The 23,229-nt window shown below is 38.6% G+C and overlaps 1 protein-coding gene and 1 long non-coding RNA gene across 5 annotated transcripts in view; one reads left to right on the top strand and one right to left on the bottom strand.

Moving 5' to 3' along the window:
* Nucleotides 1–23,229, top strand: part of LOC129436771 (RNA binding protein fox-1 homolog 3-like) — a 304,205-nt gene that overhangs the window by 98,293 nt on the left and 182,683 nt on the right. Inside the window, exon 1 of one of the 4 annotated variants that reach the window (XM_073865021.1) lies at nt 5,759–5,888. The exons of the other annotated variants lie outside the window; for them this stretch is intronic. The gene's annotated coding sequence lies outside the window, so the exon portion shown is untranslated. Of the gene's footprint in view, nt 1–5,758; nt 5,889–23,229 lie in introns of those variants that run through there. 4 annotated transcript variants of the gene reach the window in all.
* Nucleotides 9,984–11,428, bottom strand: LOC129437244 (uncharacterized). Its single transcript, XR_008642203.2, has 2 exons — nt 10,940–11,428; nt 9,984–10,898 (listed from the first exon to the last, which is right to left on the bottom strand). It is a non-coding gene; the product is annotated as an uncharacterized lncRNA (long non-coding RNA).

The following is a 23,229-nucleotide window of genomic DNA, read 5'->3' as shown; positions in this document are numbered from 1 at the left end:
AACAGAGAAGCGTCTGTCTCTAGCTTGCTTTGGTTGAAGGTGGAAAGTTTGTAGGATTGTGACACTGGCTTTTTGCTTCTCAAAACTCATCCGAACTCCTTGTGTTAAAGAAAAAACTGTCTTGGTATCTGACAGCTGGTTACTCTAAAATTGGATCAGCAAAGCAGACCATCGTATTCTCATGTCTGGTTTCTTGCAGCACTGCTATGCTATGATTAAAATGTGTCAGATTTGAAATAAATCATGATATGTGGTGTTCAAAATAAAAGCTGAAAGTTTTTTCACGCTTAAACATTTCAAAATCTCATTTCTCTAACTTGTTTGACAACCACACATGTCAAAGATTATGGGGGTCCCCTAGCTCCCCATTATCATTACATTTTTTTGTTGGTCCTCGATCAACGTTTTAATCAAAGAAACCCCAAATTACCCTTAACTCAAACCCTAACCATTTTTACCCCTCAAATAGTCAAATAGTTATAATTTTAAAACCCTTACCGGATCCTAAATCAACATCTAACTGTGTGTTCACACCAAACGCGGAAGAGGCGGTATTTGCGCTTAGTTGGACACTAATTCTTGACTTAACTCTCTTCATTCGCACGCGAAATTCTAGTCCTTCGAGACATTCACGCATAAATTCACGTCATGGGAGGGCCTTATATAGCTCAGATTGAGTAAACTTATCAGGTTGTTCGTAATCCTCACTCACTTTTTTCCAAACAAGATCCTTTTAATTAAAAGTACAAAGATGTCTGGTATAGCAATGATGATTGTCCACCATTGTTGTTTTGTTTTTGTGCCTCCGCTCGCTTCCTGTAATCACGTCAGCAAGCTCCTGTGTTGGTTAACGCGGCGTGAAAAACCGCCAAAGTTCAGATTTTTCAACTCACGCGTCAACGCTCAATTCGCACATTCCGCGCCATCCGCAGGATGCTTATTCGCATCTTTGCATGACTTAAAGTGTAAATCACTCCCACTTGCCGCATCTTCCGTGTCTGGTGTGAATGCACCATAACAATCTGACAATTCCTCCAAAAAACAGCGTGAGGCGCACTTGAGAGTTTATATTTATTTCAGAAAGAAATCTTTTGGATTCCTTTATTGTGAGATTGTGACGAATAATGGATAGTATTGCTTTGTGGCAACACAGCACGCAAATTTTAAATTCATGTAGTATTTAAATTTTATTAAAAACCAGGGGACCCCACTAATTTATATTTTTGTGATTTATATGGTGTCCCTCGATGCTTATAGGAGGTCAGGTACCACCCCAGCCCCCCCCCCCCCCCACAATTCAAACACTGCAACTACAATAATTTTTCTCTTTATTTTGAACAGTAAATATATTGTTTCATCTAGGGCTGCACAATATTGTGATGGGAGAGGACATGCGTTACAATATTTACGCGTTATAAATTCTTACTACACTATTGTGGATACACACATGGTGATGTCGTTGTTGGAGCGATATATTGTGCAGCCTTAGTTTTAACGTTGGAAACCGTTTTATTTAAAAACCTTCAACATGCTTTTTTGAATTCCTTTGCTTTAATCGTGTTTGTCTCGGGGGGCTTGGATAAGAAATAAATGACTTTGACATGAGCGAGTATCTGATGTAATAACTGAGGCGTTTGCATATTTTTAGACTCATGTTGCTGTCCGTGGTGCTGAATGTGTCTGCTGTTACCAGACGAGTACTGCGGACCAGTGGACCAGACGAGTTTGTTTTCTTTCAGACACACATACTGCTGTACAGTGATGAAAGACACTTCTGTCACCCCTGAGGGATTTCACATGTACACACTGAACAGCAGAGCATCATTTCTTTGGCTCTTGTGATTTTGTTTCTCCAGACAGCTAATGAGTAACACAAGGGAAGAGATCGCCTGTGTGTGTGCGTGCGCTGTTCTTTAATCTATTTATTCTGAAAGAATATCTGAGGAATATACACATCCATGGCCCTTTCTCAAATTACATTTATATCTAGGCCCCTATGATTCACACGATGCGGAAAATAAGGGACTTTTGCTGATGTTCATTAATAACAGATCTTAAGAAAATCAGCATAGATGAAAAATATCCTAATATAGGGCCCTATGAAATAGTTTTTTCCCCAAATTCACTTTTATATTCTAGGGCTGTGCAAAAAATCGTCTGCTATTTTCATGCTCGTTTTATCAGTAGGGCTGGGTATTGGCAAGAGCCTCATGATACGATACAATACGTTGTATTTTGTGATACATTGCAATACTTTTTCTTTTTTTTATCAAAAATGTAAAAAAAATAGAGCTGAATTTTTAAAAAACTTTTTTTTAAAAGCTTTGAAAGCTGCAGGTGTTTTTAAATTTTCTGCCATTTTCTCACTTCCGCTAACTTCTGAGACATTGGCCGAATGGCCGTATATGGCAGACTAATGGAAAGCGACAACTACAGCAGCGCCTGAGGAGGTTGTTTGACACACACAGGGGGGTTTAAGAAAAATATATAGATAGTAGAGATTAAAATATCGATACACTATCTTGGAAAAATTATCACGATAGTTAGTTGTATCGATATTTTTGCACAGCCCTATTTCTCAGTAAAGCTGGTTCCATGATTAGTATTAAATCACCATCAGTTCCTTTCAGATGGAGCGGCATTTACTACACAAAGTCGTAGTTCACAGAAAAGCTAGGCAAAATCGCGTTCATAATCAAGGAAAATTTTAGGGGTGTCAACAATAATCGATTCGGCAATGCATCGCAATGCGCGCATGCACCATTCAGCATCGATGCAGCAAATGCCATAATCGATTATGTCACTGTTTATTTTCTGGAGATGACCGTGATAGACGGGTAAATAAAAACGCACCCTTTTACATGGAAAGTGGACATATGGGCACATTTCGGATTCTATGAAGTTAATGGGAAACAAGACTTAATTACTCTGTGTGTAAAATTCTCATCTCAGGCAGGGCTCGCAAAATCGCTAGCCCGACGTCTCGTTTCTATTGTGAATTCCTGTCGGGCTACCAAAATGTATGTCCACCCTGCCCGTCGGGCTATCTTGGGGAGGAAATAATATTTTAAGGTTTTTGCTTTGTCTCAGATTTAGTAAGGTAATTATTTTATATGTATTTCGGTGTCCTCTTATCTGTCATTATCCTCACGTACCAAGTGAAACTGTCAGGAAATGAAGTGAAAGCATATAAACTCATCCTCTAATGTGCACGTCTGATATGCGCGCGACCCTCTGCACGCGCTTCTACCGGCTAGGTTCTTCACATCACGAGCACCTGCTTGCGCGAACTGAAGTCATTTAATAAATTAACGTAATTTCATTCTTACCTCATAGACTAACATTGTTTTAGCGTTTATTTTTTCTTTCTTCAGTTAGTAACTTAAATATGTGAGAAGGAAAATATGTTTGAGTGATTTCCGAAGCTGATAGGTGACTAAACAGCAGTGGTAAGATATTACCTAAAGCGAATAGAATGTGTGTTTGTCATTTCGTTTTACCTCAGAGTCTAACATTAGGGGAACATAAAGGGAATTATGTTTATTCCTTTTTAATAAATATCTGCTTTTCTATATTGTGTTTAAAGTCCGTGGTTGTTTATATATTTGATAAAATACCATGTTATCTAAATACAATGTGTGATGTGTTGAGGTATTTTTTTATAAAAAAATAACCTGTGTTATAATACATTCATATAATATTTCAGTAGTATAACAATTAAATTATTCTAACGTTAGGGGAACGTTAAAATAACCTAAAAATAACATTAGGGGAATGTTTATTTTCTTAAAGAAAACATTCCTGGCTAACCAAAAAATGTTAAAAATAGGGGAACGTTTTGGGAACCAAATTGTTAGCTGGGATGGGCAGGAATATTTGGCTTACATGGAAATCCAGGATTTATCAATATTCTACATTAAACAGTGTATTTTTTTATTCGGGCTACTTATATTATTTTTGGGCTACCAAAAATTAAAGAGTGTCTGCCTGAAGGGCTACCAGGGATTTAAAAATTGTGCGAGCCCTGGTCAGGTATATAATTGTCATTGTCTTAAAGCTGCTCAGCTTTCGTTTTTGTTGAGAATAGTTGCACTTGAGTTTACTACTTGACTTATTAAAAATTTGCCTTGTTGTGTACAGTAGAATTCTGATGCATCGCAATGCATCGTAGAATCGAATTGAATTGAATCGTTACCTGGTGAATCGTAATTGAATTGAATTGTGAGGGCAGTGCCAATGCACACCCCTAGAAAATTTACTCCGATAATCTATCCGATTTTCTCGGTGAACTACATTTCTGTTGTAGTAAATGCAGGTGATGGCGATTTACGTCTAATCATGGAACCGGCTTCACTGACAAGATGCGCATGAGAATCGCAGGCAATTTTTGCACAGCCCTAAATTTATTCTCAAATAATATATATTTTCCATTTTCATTTTTCTGGATTCTGCTTTTAGTGGTTAAAATAAATTTCATTAATCAAAAAGCATATCTTATCAACTAAAATATTAGACAAATACAATTTAACAACAAATCATTTAATTTTTTATGCCGATGTATTTTGGCTGTCACTTCAACAATGCTTCTGACGACAACCAAATCAACCAAATAGTTTTTTCTGTTAATTATAAGTTTATGCTCATCTTGTTTTACTTTTAAGGCATGTTAATATATTAGTTGATATTGTCAACAATCTGTGATTTAACATTAGCAATAAATACAAATAAAACACTGCACCGTCCTCACTGTATGAATTAAATGTGTAACTGCAAAAGTTGTTCATTTAAGAGTTTCATTTTTATGTGTAATGAACATTTCTGACACAGAAATCAGCAGGATATGTTGTCACTTTAAGACACAAGACAGACTGCACTGTTTCAATATACTGATAAACATCCAGCTGTTTATGTTCGTTGAAACAAAAAAGAAAACTTAGTGATCACGTGTGTTGACTGCTGGTGCCGATATTGTCTGAGGAACATAATGTAATGAAATGGATGTGAAGAGCGTCACGTTCCTGGTCGAGGCAACGTTTGTCATTTTTTGCAATGCATGACGAGAAACGTAACGTTACCTTTCTTTACGTCCAACATTACACAAATGGAAACTGTTTCTGTGCATTCCTGTCATTTTATTTGCAGATTAATGAAACCACGTCTATAAATGAATAAATAAATGAATAAATAAATAAATAAACAAACAAACAAATAAATAAATAAATAAATAATAAATAAATAAATAAATAAATAAATAAATAAAATAGCATTTGAAAATGAGTTATGAGTTTTAAAAATGGCTAAATCCAAAATGTGCTAATTCCGTGACATTCTGTGTTGTACAGTGAATTCCATTTTTATGCTTGGATTCCGTTATTCCGTCCGTGTTTTTCGCATCACGGAAATCATAGGGTCCTTTTTATATCAGTCTAAATACTGTTGAAAGTTTCTTAAAACCAGAAATAGCAAAGTCAGTCTCTCATTAAGATTAAAATATCTCTCTGTTCTGTGAATGAGAGAGAGAGATAAACAGTGCTGGATTGTCCAGCAGGCAAATATCTCTCAATGACACAACCGTGTGTCAGAAGTTGAGATGATGTACTGTGGTAATTGTCGTGTTTTCAGGAGGAATGGTGTGTGTGTGTGTGTGTCTCACTTGAGCGAGCCTGTGTGTGTGCGTGCACGCGTGTGTGTGCGTTTGTGTGTGACTGTATTCTCCGCCCTCTCTCTCTTCTTGTGTCTCTCTCTCCACCACGCTCATTTTGTCTCCGGCTAGCTGAAGCATCACCGTGGCTGTATGCGCTGTGTTTTCGTCTCTCTCTCTCTCTCTCTCGGTGTGGATCTCAGGTTGGTGTTTGTTCAGAGGAATCCGCTGTGAAGCTGAAACACAGGTCTGTGTGTTTTTATGAGAGCATGAAGTGATGAACAGAGGAGAATGTGTGTGTATGTGTGTGAAGACGGGCAGGAGTTATTGATACAATACAGTGATTTTATTTTTATCAATGTACTGAATGTTTGTTTTATTGTTTGGTTGTGTTTAATTCTGTTGTGAATCATTGTAGTGAAGTACATTGAGAGTGGAATATGTGTACATCTCTCTTAGTCACTGTGGTCGCTTAGAAGTTCATTTGAATCTACTTTGAAGAAAGAATAATGAGCGAATGACATCGAAATCAGAGGGAAGATGAGTAGCTCAACCACAATAGAGAGATAATAGAGAGATGATGTGTGTGTGTGTTGTAGTTTAAAGTAATGCGTCTCATTTATTCACACTTTCTGCTGTTTGCTTATAATATGTGCTGTTAGGATTAGAAATATTATAAATAATGTAACATTTCTCAACAATTCACAGGCTTTATTTTTTAATTAGTAGTGTTTGTTATCACAGATCATGTTGCTCATACTTAAACACTTCCGGAAGTGTTTCAATTTATCGACTGGTCGCTAGAGACAGGCTCCAAAAGGGAGTCAATCCCATAGACCCCCCGTGTTAAGATGCCCAACTTACAGCAGGAATAAATATGTTTATAACCTGGTACCAAAATTGTTTGGGGTATACACAGCGAGGAAAATAGGTATTTGACACATCAGCATTTTTATCAGCAAGCTTTCTAAGCAAAGACATTTTGACAGAAAATGTTCACCAGATGTAGCCATCAAGACAAATATTGAATTCATATAAAGAAATCAGAACATTTAAGTATACAAGTTGAGTCATAATAAATTAAGTGACATGACAGGGAATATGTATAGAACACACATTATTTAATACTTTGTAGTAAAGCCTTTGTTGGCGATTACAGCTTCTAGACACCTCTGGTATGGATTAAAGTTCTTGAGCGACAGGTTCATTGCCGCTGCTGTCACTACCGTCAAGCTAGGTGGGCATGGTTTCAGCAACCAGGTACCTCAGCTCCACCCACTTTCTGCATTTTTCCCCCATATTTGGTTATCTGAGAGTGGCGCAGTGACGTGCTGCCAAGATGGCGATGGGCAGCTATGCCCACTTTGGGCGTTAAAAATACACTTTTTTCTGAATAAATTTGTCATAAAATGTGTCAAAGGTATTGATAAACATAATGTGTCTAAAAATAATTACACAAAAAATTCTGATCTTTCATGTCTTTATTGAGAAAAAAATACATGAATAGTACTTGTTGGAAAAGTATGTGAACCCTTCAGTTAATGACCTCAAAAAAGTTAATTAGAGTCAGGTTTTAGCACACCTGGATTTTGGTTAAGATAATACATTTGGACGGGTGGACTACAGCTAGTTCGACTGATAAAAACCCCTCAATCTTTTGGAGTTTGCTCTGCATAAGAAGAACACACTAATGTGAGCCATGCCATAGGAGCTACGATGAAGAATTGTTGCTTTACATAAAGCTGGAAAGGGTTACAAAGTTATATAGAATGTCACCCGTCTACAGCAAACAATCTACAAATGGAGATGCTTTGGGACTGTTGCTACTCTACCAAGAAGTGGGCGCCCAGTCAAAATGACACCAAGAGCACAACGAAGACTTATCAGTGAGGTAAAGAAACATACCTGAATGACAGACAAAGATTTGAAGGCATCATTAAAACTTGCTAGCATCTCCGTTCATGAATCTACAATACGTAAAACACTGGAAAAGAAGGGTTTTCCCAGCAAGATACCACGAAGGAAGCCAGTGCTTATTAAAAAGAACAATGCTGTACACCTGAAGCTTGCAAAAGAGCACATTGACACGCCACAGCGGTAGTGGCAAAATGTTTTGTGGACTGATGAAACTTAAGTTGAACTTTTGGAAAAAACCCAGAATACTACATCTGGTGTAGAAAGGACACGGCATATCATCATGAAAACATCATCCCAAGTATGGTGGATGAAACATCATGATTTGAGCATGGCCAACTTGCAATCATTGAAAGGAAGATGAATTCCCAAGTATATCAGACTTCAGGATAATGTAAGAATGTCTGTATGTCAGCTGAAATTGTGTTGAAGGTGGGTAACGGGACAACGACCCAAAACACAGAAGCAAGTCCACAACAGAATGGCTTCAAAAAAATCTGCCTTTTGGAGTGGCCAAGTCAGAGCCCAGACCTCAACTTAATAGAGATGCTATGGATTGACTCGAAAAGGGCCAAACACGAGACGTCCAATGAATATAACAGAGCTAAAGCAGTTGTACCATAAAGAATGGGCTAAAATTCCTCCTCAATGATGTGTAGTTCTGATCCACAGCTACAGGAAGCGCCTGGTTGAGGTTATTGCTGCCAAAAAGGGTTCAATAAGTTATTAATTCTAAGGGGCTGTCCACACGGAGATGTGTATCACTGTATACGCATACATTTTTTATCGTATTGGCGTTTCATCCACACGGATCCGGCGTTTTGGGAGACTGAAACCGCTATTTTTTGAAACCGGGTCCTAAAGTGGATAAATCTGAAATCGACACCCTTGCGGTTTCATGTGTACAGCCAATACGTATATTTTGTGAAGCGAAAACGTCATCACATCACGTGTCGGAAGCGTCACACGTAACAGCAACAATAACGTCAGACTACGTGATTGTGTTCGTGCTACAGAAGTTACTAAGCCTACTAGCTTTATTACAGCAAAATCTATTGCTTCTATGCAATTGTGGTGACCAACAAGCGATAATGGACAACACCATACGTTGGTTATGCGCATGCTCAAAGTCTTCTTCTCCGTGTATAGTGTATATCTGTGGAAGAATTACAGCACCCCATACTGGTCCGGCATATATCCTACACCGCTTTCAGTCGGTTTCAGTGGTTTCGTGTTTACGGATTATTTTTTTAGGACAAGGAAAAAAATTATCGAATAGGGAATGCACCGGCTTCGTGTGGACATAGCCTAAGGGTTCACTTACTTTTTCTATATAGTGTGTTTAATAAAGACATGAAAGATCAGAAATTTTTGTTTCATTATTTTTAGACGCATTACGTTTGTCAATACCCTTGACTTAAATAAAAATCAGATCACATTTATGAGACATTTATTCAGAAAACCATGAAATTCCAAAAGGTTCACATACTTTTCTTGCCACTATATATATATTAAAGAGCCACACAGATCCAAAATCGAAACTAACCTTTATTGCAGTGTGTCGTGTAGCTGTCCATCAATGTAAACAACGTGTAAAGTAGTTGAACCAAAAAGTGCACGATTAATAAAGTTATTGGCTTCTAAAGCAGGGAGTCGACTCTGAATCGCTGAAACGAGTCGTTATAGGGAGTGAGTCTTCTTCCTGATATTATCCACGTCACACGAACTTATCCACGTCACATGAGATACTAATCTCCGCCTACAGCCTTGCCTGCGGGAGAAACGAAAACTATGACCCGCCCACAGCTAGCTAGTGTGTGTGAGTGTAAACATCAGCTCATGCTGTTTTCAGCTTTTGTTGTTTTCACTACCAAAGGAGACTTTTTCAAGGAGGGATATTCTAAACGTGTCTGGCTGTGAAGAATCAGTGGTTAAAATTAATTTTTAACGGAGGGATTTAGACGTTTGGCAATGCAAAATGGTTCAGTACCCACTTTATTTGGAACAACATGCGTCTCCTAACCACAACCTGTAAGTAGGATTATAGCTAAATACTTGCTTAAATGAGTGTAAAATGTCTATAGTCGTTTTATTGCTTGGATTAATGATGAATGATATCGTTGTTTAAACTCTACCTTATATACTGTCAGAGCCACGATAGCAAGCAGTTTTGCTATGACCCGATTAGTTTAGATAAATGCTTAAATGAGTGTAAAATTGTTAGTTTCAATCGTCGTTTGTATTGTTTGGATTAATGGTGAATGATGTTGTGTGTTTAAACTGTTCATTTACTGTCAGAGTGTCACGTTAGCAAACGGCTAATGCATGCTTATTTATGGTTTTGCTATGACCCGGTTAGTTTAGATAAATGCTTAAATGAGTGTACAATTGTTAGTTTCAATCGTCGTTTGTATTGTTTGGGTTAATGATTAGGGATGCACCGAAATGAAAATTCTTGGCCGAAACCGAAAACCGAAAAAGAGGAAACCAAGGCCGAAACACCGAAACCGAAACACCGAAATAAATCATTATGCCAATTATTGGTACAAATGCATTTATGGCTATCACTGTGTACTAACTTTACTAGGGGTGTGTGACAGATCACAAAACTCACGGTTCGGATCACATTACAGTTTTTGAGGCACAGATCGGATTATTTTTAAGATCAGCGAAAAGGGGGTGGAGAAAATCTAATAACAAATAAAGAATTGAAAAAAAAAAACGAAATATAGAAATTTATAAAAAATAAAACAAAGACATTTATAAAAAAGAACAAAGTTGCACATTAATAAGGGCTAACATTAGGTACAGAAATCAAATTAAATGAGTTATAACACTGTCTTTTTTGTATAAATTAAATATATTCCTATTTTTAGATCTACAGAAGTGATTTTCTCTTTGTCTTGGGTTGTTTGATTAACATTAATGACACAGACTTATTTAGGTTACTCTCTCTTTAAATAAGCAGAGACTGGTTTCTGACTGTAATCTATACATACACTTAAGACATAAACAAATGTTTTTATTAGAAAAAGAATACTGTGGAGATAATTTTGTTTATATGTGCCCTGTCAATAACATAAAGATTTTATGTTCGCTTGTTTGCGTCTCACTCGTGTGTGCACTATCGAGGGGACTTAAACGCGCGCGCACACAGAGTCCGAGGGCAAATCCCAAACAGCGCAGCATGCAAACGTTACGTTGTTTTTCATTGTTTTATTCGGCTAATGTATGTTAATGGACTACAGTATGAGACACATTTGCGCGACTCTCTCTAAAGTTTACACACCAAGAGTTCTGATCTTTGAAGGGCGTACTCACTGTGATGATCACGTCTCGGACACTTTCAATAGGTATGTTGCTAACTCTGCTGTCGCGGCTGACTTTTCAATCGCATGTGCCTCTGTGCGTACAGACAACTGCTCTCTTTAGCGGCTTTTTGCGGTTAAATACATCCACACTAGTGATGGGCAGTCCGGCTCTTTCCAAAGATTTGGCTCTTTCGGCTCAAGCTCCGGCTCTACATTTTAGTGATGGCAGTCCGGCTCTTTTCATAGATTCTGCTCTTCTGGCTCGGCTCCCTTAGAAGAGCCGGCTCTTACGGTGACACCCCTGCCTGCGTCTTAAGATTCGGCTCTGCTCGTTCGCTACAAAGAATCAGCTCTTAGAGCGGCTCGTTCGCGAACGACCCATCACTAATCCACACCGCATACATGTTGCTTCAGACAAGCACGTGCAGGTCGCGGCTTCGGTTTGCGTCATCATTTCGGCCGTATTGTTTCGGTGATAAAAGTATTTCGGCCGAAAACCGAAAATGCTCTTTTGGACCATTTTCGGCCGAAAATTTTCGGTGGCCGAATATTCGGTGCATCCCTATTAATGATGAATGATGTTGTGTGTTTAAACTGTTCATTTACTGTCAGAGTGTCACGTTAGCAAACGGCTAACGCATGCTTATTTACGGTTTTGCTATGACCCGGTTAGTTTATATAAATGCTTAAATGAGTGTAAAATTGTTAGTTTCAATCGTCGTTTGTATTGTTTGGATTAATGATGAATGATGTTGTGTGTTTAAACTGTTAATTTATTGTCAGAGAGTCACGTTAGCAAACGGCTAATGCATGCTTATTTACGGTTTTGCTATGACCCGGTTAGTTTAGATAAATGCTTAAATGAGTGTAAAATGTTAGTTTCAATCGTCGTTTTTATTGCTTGGATTAATGATGAATGATGTGTATTGATGTTGACAATGTCTTCTCAGTAAATCATGTTAGCACGAGGTCAATACATGTTGCACTGTTGTTGGTCTGTGCCACCGATCTGTGGTCTGTGAGACTGATCTGTGATCTGTGCATTGTGTGCAAAGACACTCTGTCAGTTGCCCAATCAGAGCAGAGTAGGCTACTGAAAGGTGGGGTTTAGGCAGGCTGAGTCATTGAATGGCTTCACACGAATCGTTTGGGGATCTCTGAGAAATGGGGTAATTTTAAATTTATATTTTGAGAAAATTACAGTGTTTTTTGACCTTGCATGCATTTAAACCTGTTGTCCGGGACTTATAAATAGTGATAGGATGCTTAAAATTGTCATCTTACTGGCTCTTTAATTACTCACGGTTCGGTGCATATCACGGTTTAAGGGTCACGGTTTCGGTGCGTTTTGGTACACTTTGGTCACAACAGGCTTCTTTACAAAAACAAATACCTAAGCCATTTTTAACTTCTGCCAAAATCAACATTTTCACTTAAGCTTAATTATTAAACTACATTTTTACTGTTTTTAACACACCTTTCTCAAGCAACGCTGCTGCAGTAGACTCAAATGAAGCTGGCGGTGCCTCTATTAGCGTTTTTTCTCCTTCGTTTGCGTCTATTCGCTTAAAGTCTGTGTCTATTTGCTTAATGTCCGCGTCTATCTATTTTTACAGTCCGCACGTCTATTCGCTTACTGTGGGTTTACACCAGCCGCGTTTGAGGCGTCAAATTTGCGTCTAGTTTGCCGCTTGAACATTTTGAGTTTACTCGCTTCATTCACGGCATCGAGACATTCACGCGGAAATTCGCTTCATGGGAGGGGCTTTTGCAACTCGGCTCACTTAATCACATCACTACTAGAGCAAGCTCCTGATTGGTTAATGTGGCGCGTTTTCCGCCAAAGTCAAAATTTTGCAACTCGTGCGTTTCCTGCGGCAACACTCAATTCGCATGAACTAGACATGTGTCAACGTGTCTTTACATTGATTTAATATTGAAATCACTCGCGTCTCTCCACGGCTGGTGTGAACGCAGCATTAAAGTCCGCGCTTCTAATCGCTTAAAATTCGCGTCTATTAAAGTTCTTGAGTGAGAAGTGGATTCTCAAATCTGTGACTACCGTCAAGCTAGGTGGGCATGGTTTCAGCAACCAAGATGGCGACGGCCGGCTCCGCCCACTTCAAAAATACACTTCAGAAACCTACGGGTGACATCACGGACACTACGTCCATGTTTTACTATACAGTCTATGGATTTGTAATATAAACATATCTGAGACATAAATCACATGACTTGTTAAGAAGAGATTTTCTTTAATTTTCTAAGTGATTGGATCAGCACAGCATCATAGTACAGTATAGTTAACTTTAATTTTCTAAATACTTGTATATGAATATTTGTAGCATCACCTGCTGCATGACATCAGGATTTAATGAAAACGGCGAAGAGTATCACACATGTTGTGCTTTGACTTTAAGATATAAACATGACATTCAGCTTGTCATACACTACAAGTATTTGTTATATATATATCAAGTCATCTTGATAGTTTGTAGCACTTACATATGCTCTACTTAAAGTGAACTATGGCTCACGTTTGCTGATACATTTTTATTATTAACTAATTCAGTTTTTTTAATCTCTGAACCATTTTTGTTTCATTATTATTTTGTGGGTTTGTGTGTTTTAATGGGTCATTATGTCGACAAACATTAATTGAAGTAAAGCTTGCCTAATGACTTGTGAAAGTATTTGTCTCACCTGTACAGAGGAATTTACTCTTTTAGGAAATAGTGTTTGTTAATGAATGTTTCTGTGAACATTTTGCTATAGCTTTAAAAGGATTTTAAGAATGAAAGTTCAGATTTATCTGTAATATAAAAATGTTGTTGATTGTTTTAAGACAGATGTGTTGACTGTTGAGAAGCTCACAATTAATTTTCTGTTCATATTTAGATCATTTTAACCGTTGTACTGTAGTACAGTTTGGCTGTAAAGTCTTCATTTGTGGGATTTCTCTGTTAACACAGGTGCCGCTGTGCTTTAATATTGGGGTTTTGTGTAACACTCCTTCGCGTACCGTCTGCTCCTGTGGAGAGATGTTGATGATGAAACAACCCTTCAGAATTTACAAGCAAGATACATAATAGCAGTCACAGGAGATAAGTCTCCTCCAGCCGCTGTACGCCACTAAATCTACTCGGATTTTTATTTGTCGGACGTGTGAGAAGGAGAGAGAGTTTGGAGCGATGTTTTGGGAATAGTGTGGGTGTAGGAGGGAATATAACTGTCGTGGCAGCATACGCCGCTCGTCTGTATGCAGTTTTGTGACAGTAAGTGTCAGATTTCAGGAAGAAAAGTGTACCGAATGTTCTCATCTGAGACGTTTGTGTTGAGCAGTGCGCTCCCATCTCTATATTACAACTATAAATCAAACTCTTTTGTCAAAGAATCCCAGAAACACAAATACTTTGTGCATGAATTCACTGTATACATTAAAGCGTTTGACAAATGCATATACAATAAGAAACCAATGTGAGGTACGACTGACCAATGAGGTCAATCCTGATCAAAGCATGCATGCATCACACTGTCTGTGCACACTGGAAGTAATCTCATCATTGCGTGTTATTTAAAGAAAAAGTCTTTATCACAAAGCCCTCTTTTATCAACCCTCATCCTAATGTCTCTAATTGAGAATCGCTCTTATTTGTGTGATGATGAACGACTATCAACAAACACACAACATGATTCTGACTGGCAAACTAACACACTCACTTGGGTGTTAATCTCAGACAGGTGCCAAATGGCACGTGCCCAACTCGAGCTCATAAAGATAACCATGACATTTGTGTGTCGTGCTGACGGGGTGTGCAGGAAGCTCGCCGGACGTCTGGCGGGTGGAATCAATTTGTATGAAGGCTGCTGGCGCAGGTATTGCTTTCGTGATATGATCTCGCCGTCCATATTTTAGAGGTTACGGCGGAAAAGACAAGGGCAGGAAAATAAAAAAACCCACACATTAATTTCTACATGTTAGCAGGAAACTGATCCTGCCCCAAAGGATTGTGGGAAACGATTGTGATGTTGTAGTGAAAGGGTTTTAATTTTTTAATTATAACTATTTAAGGGATTTCGGTTAGCTCGTTTTGGAGTTGACGTCCTCTCTAGCCGAAGTTTATGATGGCAATGGTGACACACTAGCTTTGTGTCTCTCTCTCTATGTCATTGTAGTGCTGTGTTCAAAATATCGATAGGGCAATACATCGTCATGAACCCCTGGTGATGCGCGCATTGATACACACATGACAATGATTCGTGATCGTACAGAAGGGACGCATGTGACTTGCGGAGAATGTTGAGTGATATTTAAGGGGTATACTTTACACTCACACACCAAAGGATATGTAAAATCGTGAATCGGACCATTGGCGCTCTGATTTCTATAGAGAAACATTTAGTCTGACTGCATGTTTATACATGTATTCATAGATATACTGCAGAAGAATTATATAATGAGAGAAGCCCTGTAAGGCACTATCTTTGTAAAATGCTTTGAAACAACGTAAGTTAAGTACTGTAGGACCCCAAAGTTCCCCAAAAGCTAATAAATAAATGGCAAAATACTTCTTTTACAACACTGCTTATTTAACAGAATAAACAGATAATAATGTTACTACTGTAAATTCTTAACAAAAATGTAAGTAAATCGTATACGCATCGTATCTTGACCTTGTATTGGGATAACTATTGTTTTGGGAAATTTTTAGCGATACAAAGCGCTATGTCATTGTACTTGAATATCTTTCAGTCAGCACCCATTCATTTTTTCAGACGAGTATCCGTGAGTAACAACTTAAATTTTAGTTTTCGTTTAGGTTTTAAACGCTCAAAATTAAGGCTGCACAATATTGATGGAAAAATGTGATATGCAATAATAAGTTGCTAAATGATACGATGCTTTGTATTTGTACAATCAATTTAGGGCTAGGTGAACATTTAATCGTGATTAATCACATACAAAATAAAAGTGTCTGCATAATATATGTGCATGTCATTATTATGTATATATAAATACACACACACATACATACATACATACATACATACATACATATATGTATAAATTTAAGAAAAAAATAATTTATAAACAATAATGTAGGGCTGTTCCGAATACCATTTTTTGAGCTTCGAAGCTCTAGTAGAAATAAAATCGAATATTCAAAGCTTCGGAAGGAGGGAGTGAACATATTTTTCTCTTTAATAAATGCAGGAAACTCTGTGTGTGTCTGTCTGTCTGTCTACAGTTTTATTATGTGGCGGATGTGTTGCGGCGGACCCAAGGGAGTGTAGTGCCTTTTTTTCCTGCAATATGGATATGTGACACGTTTAGAATGAATAAACTTAAAAAATACTACAGAACAGCGCAAGCCGGAAGCGGCGTGCCTGTCACGCGTCATGCGAGAACAGCATTAGTGAAACAAAACACAAGAGCAATACTTTTAATAAGGTAGACTAACATTTTTCTAATAAACAAACATTCCCGTATCAGAAATTAGCAGCACAGTTATTACTGACAACGTAGGGTAGGCTATTTAAATAAAACAACGAAAATAAATGAACGAAGTTCAACAAACTGTAATAAAACGGTAGCATACTTTCAAAATCAAGTTTATTTAGTAACACTTACACCATCCAATATGTTTTTTCATCAGCAGAACAATAAAGAAGATAACGTTATTTTGCAGAAACCCCAGTGCTCCGTCATGCAAGTCAACCGATCCACACACTTTAAGAGCTAAAGCATATATATTCAATACAAAAGTAATCCCACATAACTCCGTGTGATATATTGACGTCTTGTGAAGCAAATCAATCAATTTTTGCAAGAAACGTAACGTTATTTACAACACTATTAGCGTGAATGCCAAAGCAGGAAGCGCACTTTCCGTTTGAGGCGATCTCTTCCACTGGTGGCGTTTGGTGACTGTTGGCTATGGATGTTGGTTTCTCTGCGCCACCTACAGAGCGGGAGCGTGAAGCGCACTTCCTGCTTGGCAAAAGCTCTGCATTAACGCTGAAAAATATTTATATATATATATTCGAATCTCAAAACAGAAAATCGAATGTCAACCCACTGAACGAATATTCGAATTTTCTGGTCCAGTCCTACAATAATGTGTGTATATAAAATTTCTTAAAATAGAAATATACACACATGTAGATTAAGGCTGGGACGATTTATTGTGCAAATGCATGTTTTCTGAATGAATACATTTTAATGAATTACGGTCAAATGACGCCACAAAAGCCAGAGGGCGCTCTTGTGCAGAAACTCCATTTGTGCCGCAGAAGAAGTACCATTACAATCTTTGGCTGTTTCTCAACAGACTTGCGTTCTCGTTGAGACAGGTTTTGGCAGGGGACCTCGGAAGAACGAACTCAGAAGGTCGCGAGAACACAGAACGCACTTGTGAGAATTCAGATGTGTGCGATCTTCCTGTTGGTCACCTGACCTCCGCCATTGTTTTGCCGCAATGAATTCTGGGGCGTAAAGCGAGTTCAGTGCGCAGGTCTGCACTCGATGCATCCTCGATATCAAGAACACATCCGGATATTTTCATGCGTCCTCTGTACTTGCGTTCTTGAGAATTGGAATTGAACTTCGACGGTTAATAATGACGTACACTGTAGAGCGAGAACACGAGGACGCAAGATCGCTGAAGAACGCATATTGAGAAACAGCCACTATTCCAGGAAATGTCTATAAGCATATATCGCTGTTCTTCAAATTGTTTCGGGTATTTTCATGATAATAAAGAATAGTTTTAATGATTGTGTTTGATGAGTGTTGCTTTTTTAATTGCATGTTATAAATGACTCAGACTCGTAATGAATTTAGATTGATAAGGACTTCCTCCGATCAAAGACCCGTAGTACACACACAAGCTGTGCACGAAACACAGAATCAGAGTCTTGTGATTCAGAATTAATTTTAAACAGGTCTTTTTAATGGTAAACGCGATGCATCGTCACAGCCATAATGTAGATTTTTAAAAATACATGAATGTATATATTACATATGTTATAAAAAATACATATAACACAATTTTTTCTATGTGATTAATCACTATTAATCGTTTAACAGCCCTAAAGTACTGTATATTTAAAAATTTATAGTTGTATAATAAACATACATTTCACATCCCTTTGCATTCCATCAAGAGTTTTTTTATATATTGTGTGGCCCTACTTAAAATATAGCACACAAAAGTATTTCTGTCTGTTTGTCTGTTTCGTTTTATTCTTGATCGGCTGTTCATTTAAGCCTTGCTCTTGAAACAATAAAGCCCAAGGTATACTAGTGCCATCCGTGTACGCGCACCGTTCACATTACGCCATTTTCGACTCAAGGGTCCACGGACAGTACGTGTACAACAGCGCTTGCGCGAGTAATACACAAATTGCAGTACAATTATCAAAGAAGAAAGAGTTGAAAACCCAATGGAGTTCTTTGTTGTCTTCTACTTTCTTCTAAACATTAGCCGTTTCTCAATACCAAGTACGCCAAACTCTGACTTTTGTCCTTCGTAGTTCGAACTTGCAAGTTCAGACTCGGAAGAACGAACTCCTGACGCGAAAAATGCATTCTGGGAAACTTCGCTGTCATAAGTCCACACAAGTCTCCTCTGATGCATCCTCGATAAAATGGGCGGATCAAGAACACATCCGGGGATTTTATATGAACTTGGGCTTGATGCGAACTTTGAATTGGAGCAGTACTTGGGCCGCAACTGATGACGTTTCACAAGTCCACAAGAACGCAAGTACACACAAGAACGCATTTTGAGAAACGGCTATTGTTTGCAATGCAGTAGATCCTTTTCTTCATTTCTTCTATCCTGATTTTGTGCATGTCCTATACACGGACGCGACTCTGGGCTGCCCTCTGGTGGTCAGGAGGGGTATAATGAAACATTTATACTGTGCATGTGCCAAACTCCGCCATCCGCACTTAAACCGCGTTAAGTATACTTTTGGAAACTCCATGGACACAGAAAGGAAGTATACCCGGCCCTTGAGGAGGCCAGTATTACAGGATCTCAAACACTTAGTGGGATTATAAATAGAAAGTGTTTCTGAGAGGTAGAAGTTATTTAAAAACCAAAATTAGAATTTTGAAAGTAATTCAGTACTGGATAGGTAACCAGTTTAAAGAGCTGAGAGTGGACGTAATGTGATCGAATCTTTGTCTGTCTACATTACATTCATTGGCAGGAGACAGTGAGTGTTTACAGAATAAAGCAAGTTAACATATGCTTGTGTTTGTGTTGGCAGATCGTGAGCTCCATATGTATTTATGCATGTGTTTGCGTGTGATAGTGAAATGTTGACAGTCACATAAGCCCACTGATCTGGTCATTTCTGGACGTGATGGGATGTTCTAGTGGGAATTAAAGTGATTTATTTAGAAATACTAAAGAGCGGCCAAATCACTCCTACCGTCTGCTCCATCTGTACAGACTTCATTTTATTTTTATCTTTATTATTTTATCCTACCCTGTTGTTTTCCACCTCCTGCGTTCCTCAGCCATTAGCACGTCTCCACATGAGATTACTGCATGTTCTCAGAAACATCTGTCGTCTATCAACTTTATGTTGTCATACTCGACGTATCTGGAGTGTTTTCTTATTTCCCTAAAGTCCACTTATAATTTTAGTTGTAGCGCCACTGTTAAGTCATAAATTTATTTAGTCGTCTTGTGTGGATGTTCATGAGAAATTGTACCCGGTGTCATTTAATTTTGACTCCTGTGTGCTATTATGAATTAAATATAGTAAAGATACATGATACGTATACAGGAACAATGTAACATGGTGCCGTAATGTAAAACGCATCCATGTGTGTGTGTTTTCAGCACTGACCACTGCTTCAAAAAATCACTATTGTTTCACCATCAACCCAAAAACATCTGATCTGTGTACTCAAGGTTTTACTATGAATTAGTATTTCTGTATATGAGTATGTGATTATGTGTTATCTCCTGCTGGGTGTACGAGCGCTGTTTTTCGAAAGCTTTCTGCCCCCCGTCGACCCCTCTTCATTGACACTGTAATGTTGTCAAACGCTCATAGTCAGTGGAGACACAAACACACGGTGTGCCATTCATTACCGGCCTGTTATCGTTTCATTTGGCACAGAAGCCTCCTGTGAACCGGATTACACATTAATCTTGTTTACATCTGCTTCCAGTTTGAATCCAGTTTATAAGCCACTAATAGCTTGTGTTTAACAGTCTCTGTTGTGCATCAGGGTGCATGAGTCTCATTTATTGATACTGGAACGTTTAAGCTTACAGTAAGAAAGTTGCATCATATATTCTGTCGTTCCTGTGCAATGCCTTTAGTTGTCTTGTAAGGTTTATATGTGCTTTAATAATTGTTTGTATAAAACTTTAGGTCTAGTCATCTATCATGTGTTGTGTATCTTCTAATTTGTGTGTTTGTTGTGTGTATATGTCATCTATGGTGTGTATTTGTTGACTGACAGATGGATAGCATTCGATTGAGCCACACTCATCTGTTGCATTCAGCTAATTCATCTCATTAGCGAGATGTTTGGAGAGGGACGTGTGCGTGTGTGTGTTCGTGTGTGTGTGCGTGCCTGCTTGTGTGCGTGCATGTGTGTGTGATGAGTGGGTGGCACACTGCATCGCCCGCATCTTTCCTGCATGGGTCATGGGGTCACCTGCATCAATTGCACTACAACATCCAAACCTCAATTTGGCAACAATAGAGACTCATAATGATATGCGTGCACACACTCCAAAAATACACATGTAAGAGTACAAATGCCTGCACAGTATAAACAATGCCTTCTTTACTGTATATAATAATAAAATTGGCAATCTGTTTAGAGTTTGGAGAAATATATATTTATGTGAAATTATATAAAATTTCTGCAATAATCAAGCACAAATACATTAATTTCATTGTTTAAAGCAGTGCTTCCCAATCCTGGTCCTCAAGGACCCCCTCCCAGAAAGTTTTAGATGTCTTCTTATTTAAAACACCTGATTAAACTTATCAGCCTCCTTCCAAAATGGTAAACATGTCTCCCTAACAAGCTGATGAGTTAAATCAGGTGTGTTAAATAAGGAGATATCTAAAACTTTCTGGGAGGGGGGTCCTTAAGGACCAGGATTGGGACTGCTCCAGAGGGAAGCAAAGAAATGTGATGCTTTAAAGTAAATAAAATTGTCTTTGTAACATTCTTAGATTATGCTAAGATAACGTGAATTACACAATTTAAAAATGCTGTTTTTTCAGACCATGGTTGGTTTAAAGGAAACCCCACCGTTTTTTAAAGGGCACCTGTTGTCCGATTCACGTTTAACATTTCCTTTGGTGTGTAAGTGTGGGTTAGTTCATGTTAACGATAAACTCCAAAGTAAACGATGACACGAGTTCTCGTTTCCAACGTAAATCTCTTTTCTTGGACTACAATAAACACACGGATGGTAGGCAACAGTTTATTTCCTGGGATTTATGAAGACCGACATTATCATAATGCACGGTTTACACCAGACGCGGTAGAGACGGCAAGCGCGAGTGATTTACATGTTAAGTCAATGCAAAGATGCGATTAGGCATCCTGCGGCGCGGTACAGGCGGTAAGCATTGCGCGGAATTGAGCGTTGCCACGGGAAACACGCAAATTGAAAAATCTAAACTTCTTCGGATTTTCGCGCCGCATTAACCAATCAGGACCTTGATGCAGTAGTGAGGTGATTACAGGAAGTGAGCAGAGTCTCAGCGGAGTCGCAGAAGCTCCTCCCATGAAGCGAATTTCCGTGTGAATGTCTTGAATGACTAGAATTTCACATGCGGCTTTCACGCGCGAATGAAGCGCGTGAACTCAAATGTTCGAGCGTCCAACTACGCGTGAATAGCGCGTTTTTGCCGTCTCTACCGCGGCTGCTGGGAATGCACCATAATTCCTCCCGCTTCAGACTTACAGCCTGTAAGTTAACTCCTGTTAGCAACCGAATCTTTCAAACATGGTAAGAAGCTTCACGTTTTCGGCTGACGTCAGAGGTATTCAGGCCAATCACAACGTACAAATTAGCTGGCCAATCAGAGACTAGAGCTTTTCAAATCTGTGCGTTTCAGGAAGAGAGTGAAATCTGTAGCTACAAAAATGTATGGTATGTGTAAAATAATGTTTTTTAACCATAAACCACGCAAACACATTTTTTTATAACATTTGTATTATAACAAATACACAAAATAATGTTGTTTTTTAGCAATGAAATAGGTTCTCTTTAATATTTTACTTTGTCCTTCCTTCAACTAGATGAATGAATACATCCCTATCTTTTTTCAATGTGTGCACTTAATTTTTGTACAACACGTCGTGAATCTGTTAACATTTAGCTTAGCACCATTCATTCATAAGGATCCAAACAAGGATGAATTAAGAAGCCATCAAACACTTCCATGGTTTACCTATTGCCGAGGTCGAAGCCCTGTCCCAAATAGCGCACTTCATGTGGACTTTCGGTCTCGTGGCCTTAAATTGCGCGTGCTCGCTTAGTCTACAAGTCCGTAGGGTGTCCCATCTGTCATTTTTACGCTTCGAGGTGTGCTCATCAGCGCCGCCTTGATGCGGCCTTCGGCGAAGCCCGCACTGTAGCAGGCTTCACGAACTTACCAAACCAGAAGCCCTTGCGAAACACCAGTCAGACCAATCAGACGACAGAAGGGAGGAGTTCACATTGATGGTCAACTTCTCTTCCTATTTCTGGCGTGAAGCTTAAGTCTGTCTCAAAATACGACTCCGGTGCACCCACGTGGACTCGCATCAAGAGTCCCTAAGGTCTGCACTACATGATGTCATCAAAGTGTGGACTCTGAGGAGGACCACAAGTCCTGAGTGTGCCATTTGGGACAGGGCCAGTATAGTTTTCAAACATAGAAGTGTTTGGTGGCTTCTTAATTCATCCCTGTTTGGATACTAAGGAATGAATGGGGCTAGGCTAAATGCTAACACATTAACGACGCGCTTTACAAATATTAAGTGCATGCATTGAGAACAGAGGTATGTATTCATTTGTCTAAGTTGAGGGAAGAACATAGTAAAATATAAAAAACGGTGGTGTTTTCCTTTAAACCCATTAAAATAAATAAGCATAGAAAATTCCTCAAAATTGTTTTTATAACAAAACACTTTAAGTTATGCTGAAAATGGAATTGATAAGGCACAGCATATACTGTACACAGAAGAATCAAAGGATTTTGGACATTTATGTCACTTAAAGCCACAATATGTAGGATTTTCACCACTAGAGGTCACTGTGACACAGTAAAACAATAACAAAGGCGAAGGAATAACAAAGGCGAAGGAAAGTGCAACGATGG

Source organism: Misgurnus anguillicaudatus, unplaced genomic scaffold (genome assembly GCF_027580225.2).
Source record: "Misgurnus anguillicaudatus unplaced genomic scaffold, ASM2758022v2 HiC_scaffold_29, whole genome shotgun sequence".
NCBI classification, from domain to species: domain Eukaryota; kingdom Metazoa; phylum Chordata; class Actinopteri; order Cypriniformes; family Cobitidae; genus Misgurnus; species Misgurnus anguillicaudatus.
Note: the sequence above shows the minus strand (reverse complement) of the source record. Positions and strands in the feature narration are given on the sequence as shown.